The following is an 8764-nucleotide window of genomic DNA, read 5'->3' on the forward strand; positions in this document are numbered from 1 at the left end:
CAGCGGCAGGAGGAAGAGTAGTCAGGTCATAGGCCAGGTCAGCAACGGGAGATCAATCAGACAGGAAAGGAGACAGAAGAATAATCCAAGACAAGCCAGAGGTCAGGGCAGGAAGCAATCAAGCCAAGGTCAGGAACATGCTGGTTCGGTATCAGGAGACAATCACAGGAATCAGGGAACACGAGTAGGGAAAAGACCATGCGGCAATGAGACAACTACTGCAGCCAGTTTAAACAGCCCTTTTGGCACCAGCATTAGTGACAGGCGTGCGCCCGTATGCGCAAGTGCCTGCACATCTGTTTGGCTAGTATGGACTCTGCGAATGCGCATATTTGTGCGTCGTGGAACTTCACCTGCACTATGGGCAGGCCTTTCCTAACAGCATGCATGCACAATGATGTTACAGCCTCTAGCTCTGCCCAACACATTTCGTCATAAATGATGTTATCAAGGGCATGAGCAAAGGGTGAAGTCTCCCTTTAAGTAACTTTTACGTCTCAGGGAAACTCATTTTACCCATTATTTCTAGCGTTAACAGTATGTTGTGGATATAAAAGTAACTAAAAGAATAAGGAATGCGGTATATTTTGTGTAATTAGCAGTAATAATAATGACATGAAACAAATAAAAATGGCCAGAAAAGAAATGCAGACCATATAAATTTTACTGCTCCCTCACATTGCTGCTCAGAGGAAAAGTGCCCCCTCACATTGGTAGTCAATGTATTTCCCCTTTACATTGGTGGTCAGTGTCATTCTCCCTTACATAAGTGGTCAGTGTATATTCCCCTTACATCTATGGTCAGTGTAGTTCTCCATTACATTGTGGACAGTGTAGCTTCTCCTTACACTGGTGGTCAGTGTAGTGTCCTTTTAAACCGGTAGTTAGTGGAGAAAGCCCCCCCCCCACCAGCTTGGTGGTCAGTAAAAAAGGTCCCCATCACACTGGTGATCAGTGAAAAATGCCCCCCTTAGCTTGGTGGTGAGTGGAAAAGGAACATAATACACTAGTGTTCATCAAAATGCCCCTTACATTGGTATCTAGTGGGAAGTCAGATTCTCTCCTTACAAATAGCTGAAAAGCTCACTGGTGTCAGTGGTAACTAATCAGACTGGTAGATATTGCTCATTGTTCAAGGAATCCCTAGTAATCTCTAGAGAAACCCTTAAAGTGATTGTAACACCTCAACTTATAAAACAACCTGTTAACTTTAAAATAGAAATGAAAGACAAACAATTTGTGTATAGATTAAAAAACATATATATAAATATAATTTTTTCCCTTTGTTTTATAAGTGATCACATACCCACTGTTCTCAGCTGCATAAGAGCTGGAGAGGAGAAACAGCAGAACTCTGAGCTTCCCAGTGAAAGGCTGTGCGGGGAAGGGGAGGGGGTGGGTCAGGACAAGTCTGATCATTGGAGGAGAGCAGGGTGAGTTCCCAGCATAGCGAGAAAACTGACCACGCTGTGTTCTCCTTCTTAATATGAGAAATAGAGAAAAAAAAAAGTGCCACAAACTAAATAGAACAAAAGCTGCACTCCTAACCAAAAAAAGGTAAAAATGTGAATAAATCAAAGAGTGAGCTAAATATAAGTAAATACAAAAATTATTAGTTTAAAATAATGATGTCCGTGATAGAAAAAATTTTATATAAAAGTCCATCCACCATAACAAAGTAATTAAACAGTTCTGAAATCTTGTATAAATCAAACACCGTGCAAAAATAAATCCACCACCGAATGAAATGGGTACACTCACCAGAGCTCCATGCTGACCAGATAATAAGTCAGCACGGGGAGGACGTCGGAAGACGAAACTAGTAGGGCGGGACTTCTTTTGGATGTGACGTCAGGACGCTCCTCGTTGACTGTCGGCTGTAATATCGTGGTGAGTGAGGCTCGTCCCTGTTTTCTTGAGGCTGTCATTGCTGGTGTTGGCTAGAAACCCTGTTTGTGAGTGCATTTCTGACATTTTAATAAAACATTTTTGTTTTAAACCTACTGCACCATGATTTCCTTTTTTGATTCCCCGAACATGATCTATGGTATGGAGACGTGATGACTACCTGCTGTTAAGGCTATTCCATATTGTGCTGACTGGCTGCTTGCAGTATATTGCTCCCAGTTTGGATTACTTCTGCTGATCATCGCTCCCAGAGCAAACGCTATCTTTGCTGACTTATAATCTGGTCAGCATGGAGCTCTGGTAAGTGTATGCATTTCATTCGGTGGTGGATTTTTTTTTGCACGGTGTTTGATTTATACAAGATTTCAGAACTGTTTAATTACTTTGTTATGGTGGATGGACTTTTATATAAGATTTGTTCTCCTGCTTGGTGTGGTCAGTTTTTAATAGGAAAGCAGAGGGAATGACAAGAACACCAGGGATTTCGCACAAAGGAAGCAATACAAAGAGAACAGGATACTTTCTCATATCATACAAGTAATGATGCAGCAGGTACATATCAAGAAAATGAATTGTTGGGTTTCCATATTCTTTAAGAAAGGTTGGTGTAGTGTGACATCAAATGTATACTGTATATAATTGGTTTGCTGTACTTGACATAACTACAGTTTCACCTTACACTATTATAACTCTAATGTCAAGGTAAAAATAATAATTGTAACTTACAGCTGAATTCAGAAGTATTGCAGTAGCTTGGAGACAGTGTTGTTTATTGCTTGTATTTTTTATCACTGCAAAATCCTGTGGAGACAATTCCACACAAACTATTAATGGAAATATAAGCAGCATCTTGACAACATCAGATAAGTAATCAGGATCCTCATCTTCTCAGGATCTTCTCCTTCTACAACGTTGAGTAGCCAACACTGCACATCATGTGCACATCAGCCCAAAGAACATTAAACAGATCCCCTTTACCATAAGTAATATATCAATTCTCTGAAGCCCTGAGAGATCCCATCCAGGATCAGGACTCATTCACACTACTGTAGCATGATGTCAGGCGTTATGCATGTGCACGTTGTTGTGCTTACCTGTGAACAATGCATGAAGAAAGCTCATGCACCTTTTTGAGTTTCAACAGCACAAAAGAGAGCCACAAGGGACACAAGGGAAGATGTGGTTGATTATGGTGGGAGCTTGGAGTTGGCCTTTAAGATGGATGTTAGCCTCCATAATCATCATGACATGTTTCATGAAAACAATCTTAGGGCATCATTTTTTTATGACACTTAAAAGCTCACCTTTGGCAGACTTTTTTTCATAAAGGTGACCATGGGGACAAGGGCTGAAGTAGATTAAAGCAGTATTAAATCCAAAACAAAAAATGTAATATATTGCAGCTTACCAATCATTAGATGTGGTGACTGCATCAGTTTTCTTCTCTTTGGCTTTTTTTCCTTCTGTCTTTACCTGGTAATATGGGCAGTAACACACCTTCAGTATTAGTGAGAAACCACTCTGGAGGAATGCGCACAGGACACAGCAGACAGCAGCAATATCAGCCTTTGGAGGGAGGGGAGTGTTAAATGTATTAGCAAATTTGAATACAATAACAAACTGAAGCCAGACCCCAGCTAACACTTTATAATTAGTTACAGCAACAGTGTTTTCCCTTTTGGGATAAAAGTTTTACATGATTAAATGAAAGCTATTCATTTTATTCACTTCTGCCAGTGGTAAATAGATTGTCTCTTCCATGGAAACTGAAACATTCTGCTAGAGAGCTTGAGCTTCTGCAAAAACAGCAGACTTGCTGGCTGAATTGCCAGATCAAGATAGAAGAAATAAAACCTAAAAAAGGAAATTAATGCAGCCACCACATCTAAGAATTTGTGATCTGCACTATAATAAATGTTTGCTTTTGGATTTAATACTGCTTTAAATTGTTAAGTTTTATAAAAGATTCATTACTGGAAGCTCCCTACCTGTAGGCCATTTTAGGCAGCACTCAAGTCTGACTACAATACTTTTTGACATTCCCACCTGGCTAGTTTCCAGGACACTCCATCTGTTAGATGCTCGCCCCCAGCATCACAAGAGTGAGCATCTCCATTTTTTCAAAGTCATACATGCACAATACATCCCATCATAGCAGCCAGCTGAGTTCAAAACAGGGGCGGACTGACAACTCATGGGGTCCCCGGGCAATAGTGGATCATGGGGCCCCCGTGTCCTTGCCCACACTCAAAAAAGCCTATGAAAAAGGTACCAGGGGCATCTCATGGGGCCCCCTACTGACCCCGGGCCCTCGGGCAGCGCCCGAGTTTCCAAATGGTCAGTCCGCCCCTGGTTCAAAATAAAAAAAAAAACCTGTTGTCACACCATGACACCCATACGCTATATAAGACCACATGCAAGCTGGTCCCCTTACCTCTGATGCAGTCAGGAGGGATGGGTGACACCGCTCAGGACACTGCATACCAGCTCACAGTCCTATGAATAAAAAGATGTAAGTAACGGTGACTTTTAAATTTTCAGTATCATAACTGGTTGAGTGGCTGGGATCGGCCACGGATGTACAGTACTCATATTGATGCTATTATCACAGTGTAACATGGCTAACCAGGCATAGGTCTTTGGACAGATGTTCTTCCTATGTCACCTATTGGAATGATTTATTCTAGATTTACACTATTACTATTGTTAAACTTTCTTTATACAGCAAATGGTAAGACTATACACTGTATGGCTGCTTCTTCTCAGCTGTAGGGCCTCATCCACATGTGCAATTTGAAGAACGATTTGAAGTTTCACCAGAAGTCTTTCAACTGTTGACACTAGGATTTCCATTATATTCAATAGTGCCCGTTCACACCTGAGTGTGGTGTTGCTTGAAGCTGAAAAAGAACATGAGCTTCCTTTGGGACTACGGCTTCAATTAGGCGTGTAGTTGGGGTTGGCAAAAATGTGCAGTTGAGATATGATTTTGCTGCCCACCAACCGCCCTCCCTTAGCTGCAAAAGGCAGCGGACAGGGGTGTTTGCATGCCACATTTGCGATGCTTTGAGCCCACAGCAAAGTTTAGCTGACATGTAGTGAGTCCGTCAAATACTACATCCTGCAACTGCATGCAATGCACATGGTTGTGGTGCATTTTTCAGAAAAAATGGGGTTAAAACATGCAGTAAGGAGGTGTGGCAGTAGTGCGAAGTGCAATCCATATGTGTATATAGCGTCAAAGTAAAGGGAGATTTAGACACAGGTCAAGAACTACTCTTAGGCTTGTTTCACACGGGCTTCAGCTTGAGTAAGAACAATGTGAACAGCAAGAATTTGCAAAGCTTTTGGCAAACTTCGAGCAGCTTTCTCTAAGCCTTTACAGTGCACTGCAGCTCCTATTTGGCAATGGTATACATAGAACCTAAAAGGAGTGGGGATTGTCACTTTAACCACTTGGAAACCGCGCTATAGTCAAATGACGGCTACAACGTGGTTACCCAGTTCTGGGAGGGCGTCATATGACGTCCTTCCAGAATGCGCCCTCTCCTACGCACCACACTACCTGTTAAAAAGTTTCCAAATCTTAAGGTAGATTGAATGGGTCTCCTCCTTTCTACTATTTAAGAGGGCCTATACTACCCTAGTAGAAAACCATTTCCTCATCATCAGCTGTACTTCAGAAACCAAGCCACTAGATTCCACCTGCCCACCTAGGGACATAGGAACGGACCCTGCGAGAGAAGATCCTCTCGGCACGGCAACATACAAGGAAGATAAGTTGCCAGGGCCTCAAGAGTCGAAAACCAGGCCAGTGCAGGATCAGGGAAGTTTGCTCAGACCTGAACTTTCTCAGAACCACCGGGAGCAAAGATACTGGAGGGATAAAGTAACACTGGCAAAAGTTCCACCACTGATTTAGTATGCTCACCCCCAATGCCCCATTCCAAGGGTTTATGAAAAAGAATACCGGGACCTTGGCATTCTGTCCTGACACAAATAGGTCTATGGACGGAGTCCCCTATTTCTCTATGATGACCTGGTAAACCTCCTGGTTGAGCACCAACTCTGATTCACTCAGCTGCCTCATGCTGAGAAAGTCTGCCACCTGGTTCAGGTCCCCCTTCAGGTGGATGGCAGATAGGTAGGCTACATTGGCCTCGGCCCAGCAGAGAAGCTCCAAGGCAAGGACCCACAGGGCTCTGCTTCATGTACCCGCCTGTCTGTTGACATATGCCATGAGAGAGGAGTTGTCTCAAAGCACCCGCATGTGTTGCCCCCCGCAGCTGCTCCTGGAAGGCCGAGAAGACCCGCATCACTGCTTTCAGTTCTTCCCCGTTTGAGGATCTGCCCAAGTCTTCTGGTAGCCAAGAGCCCTGCACCACAAACTCCTCCAGGTGAGCTCCCCACCTTCAGGCACTTGCATCTGTTGTAACCTACCTGGAGATGGGAAAGGCCCATAACAGCCCCTGAGCTGAGTTGGCTGACCTCCTCCACCACCAAAGTGTTCTCTTCATCCGGGAGGGAACTTGTACCAAGGAGTTTAGAGACTCCTGACGACAATACCAGATGCCCAGAATGAACAGCTGGAGGGGCCACAAATGCAGCCCTGCCCACTGCACAGCCATGATGGACTAGGTCAGGAGACCTAACAACAATATGGTTTCTCTGAGGGACACTGCCTGACTTCCTAGCAGCCGATTGATTTCCTTGTCCAAGTTTAGAATTTTCTCCTGGGGTAGGAAAGTTTGAAGGGTACAATCCAGTTCGTAACTCAGGTACACCATCCTTTGAGCTGGGACCAAATTTGACTTGGCTAAGTTTTGAAGCAAACCTAAACTCTCTAGGAGCCTCATCTCTAGGTCTACGTCCTGTGTAAGCTGTTTCTCCAAAGAGACACCAGGGCCTTGGCCATTACTTTTGTGAAAATTCTGGGCGAGGAGGAAAGCCCAAAAGGCAAGGCTTGGAACTGCAGGTGGACTATTCCCCTGGGGCCCCACATTGCTAACCTGAAAACTTTTGAAAAGGTTCCGCAATAGGGTTTGTGTAAGTAGGCATCTCTTACTGTAATTTTATTGAGGCCAGAAAGCAAATCGGGGGAAGAAAAGACCTGATAAAAAATATGAAATCCATTGTATTTTAGGAACTTGTTTAGAGGTCTGAGGTTTAGAATGAGCCTGTACTTCCCCGAAGGCTTTCTGACCACAAAGATCCCCAATCTTCCTCCCACTGTGGGAACATAGGGAGACTCCTCCCTTGCCTCTCCCCTTCTGATTTAAGGGTTTATTCTGCTCCTCTGGCCCACTGGCTTGTGCACAGACCAATAGCTGTTTTGTTGCAGCTATGTACACAGCTGGGTGTATTTGTCTCCAGGGTCAAAAATTCCCAGTCCTCCCCTGACATTTTGTCCAATAAAACCCTACTAATGGCCACTGAGGTGCTCTAATTGGGCAGAAGAATGGCATTTGGGAAATCAGGACCTTCTCAAAGAAAAAAACCTGTTGCTGCTTAAGGGCCCATTCACACCACAACATACTGCATTGCAAAGCCCGGCAGCAATGACTATCCCTCATCACTGGTGTCTCTGGCAGAAATAATAACCCTTAACATTATCCCTATCATTGGTTTCATTGGCTGAAAAAGTAATCATCATCACTGGAGTCATTTTGAGCAATTGGTGTCATTGGCGACAATAGTATCCCCATTGTTGGTGTCAGTGGCAGCAATATTACCCCCATCATTGGTAGCTATATTACCCCCCATTATTGGTGTCATTGCCAACAATATTACCTCCATCATTGGTAGCTATATTACCCCCATTATTGGTGTCATTGGCAGCAAAAATACCCCATTGTTGGTTTCATTAGCAGCAATAATACTCCCATCATTGGCAGCAATTATAACCCTATTCCCTGGTGTCACTGGCAGCAATAATACTCTCATCATTGGTGTTAGTGGCAGCAGTGTTCATACAATGAGGCAGTTTGAGGTAGCTGCATGAGGCGGCACTCATTAAAAGAGCAGCACTGAGGCCAAGAGTGTCCAAACGGTGGGGGGGGGGGGGGGGGGCAGCAAAAATGGCAGCCTCAGGCAGCATCTATCCCTGGCACGCTCTTTGGCAGTGCTTGAAATTGGGGTCAGGGACAGCAATACTAAACCTCAGCATCACTGTCAGTGGTAGCAATAATAATGCTTGGCACTGCTGTCATAGGCACAAGACAGTGGCAGTAATATTAACTCTACAGCACTGGCAGCACTGGCAGTAATAGCAATAATAAACTGCCTTGATCAGTGTCACTGGCAGTAATAATATACCCTCGCTTCATTGGTGTCATAGGGTACATAATAACCTTCTCTTCACTGGTCTTAGTTGATACAAAGTGTCATTCGGTACGATAATACCTCTATAATTGGTGTCCGTGGGTGCGATAATAACTCCCAACATTGGGGTTCACTGGTTACTTACCTGAACACATCCTTCCCGCACTACTTCCTCTCCCCTCCTTTAGTTTCCCTTTTCCAGCAAGAGATCATTCTGCCGAATAAGCAGTGCCAGGTGTTAGATGCACACTGCATTCCAGCACTCAGCTCCAAACAAGCCTCTCTGACAGGCTGAAAAACCAGCTCCCAAGCCGCTTTTTATTTTGGGCAAGTTTCCACTACATGAGTTTCAGTTGCTTTTTTTCTGCATCCAAAACGCACAGAAGGTAGGTTATATGGTTGTCAATGTCATAGTTCACATCAGTGCTTGCAGTTCCAGTTGCAGAAAAAAAAGTAGAATATGCTGCATTTTTTCTGCACAGAACTGTACTGGAACATGGCAAACTGCAAACTGCATCAAAAACACACCAGAACG

Source organism: Staurois parvus, unplaced genomic scaffold (assembly GCF_062004578.1).
Source record: "Staurois parvus isolate SC_StPar_1 unplaced genomic scaffold, SC_StPar_1.0 ptg000953l, whole genome shotgun sequence".
NCBI lineage: Eukaryota > Metazoa > Chordata > Amphibia > Anura > Ranidae > Staurois > Staurois parvus.